We start from the raw sequence: 861 nt of genomic DNA, 5'->3' as shown, positions 1-861 counted from the left end.
AGTGTGCTTCATAGTGTGACTGGTGAAGGAGGCTCACCTGAGAAAGGCTAGGACCTGAGGTGGGACACAATGGACAGAGAAAGTATAACTGGACAGAAATGAGGGGAGAGCCACTTGTGCATGACCAAGGCTGGTGTGTCGTTAACACGTGGGGGCCAGATGATGCTTCCCCAGAGTGGCTCTCACACGGCTGTGGGAATGCTCCACTGTCAACTCTACTAGTTGTTAAGCATGTTGACTATCCCTGTTGGAGACAGGAAGGGACCAGCAGGGTAGGGAATTCTGTCCTGGGTGCCTGGCCTCTCCACTGTGGATGCAGAGTAGCAAAACCTGGCAGGCTCACTGTCTTTCTCAGTCGTAGTAAAGAGTATTATGAGAGCTGCCAAGTGTGGTCCCCAGGGTCCTCCCACAGGTGGAGTCCTGATTGTGGCTCAGACCAGCTACTCCCCACTTTGATCCCTGGCATGAGCTTCTGATCCACTCTTGGGAGATGAGTCCTGCCAGGAGCCATTTTGCTCTGTCCTCTGTGGGTGCTGACAGGCTGAGGCCTCTGCTGTCCTCAGCCAGTTCCTGCCAAAGCTCATCTCCTCCCTGTGGCCCATTCCTGGCATAGAGCCCTCCCTAGCAGAGCAGCCTGCACCTGGGGTGTCTTTGCCAAGTGGCCTGTTTCCATCACTGGGGCTGGTTGCATTTCCCTGGAGTCCTTTCTGGGTGGCACAGTTTCTAGCAGACCCTTCCTGGAAGCCTCGAGTGCCTTTGTTGCTATTCCAGTACCTGATCACGTTCCTGGGCCCCTCTCAAACTCCCCTGGCTTGCGAGGTGCCTTCCAGTTCACAAGACCCTCCCTCCCTCCCTCTCTCC

Source organism: Tupaia chinensis, unplaced genomic scaffold (genome assembly GCF_000334495.1).
Source record: "Tupaia chinensis unplaced genomic scaffold, TupChi_1.0 Scaffold000047_1, whole genome shotgun sequence".
Lineage (NCBI taxonomy): Eukaryota > Metazoa > Chordata > Mammalia > Scandentia > Tupaiidae > Tupaia > Tupaia belangeri.
Note: the sequence above shows the minus strand (reverse complement) of the source record.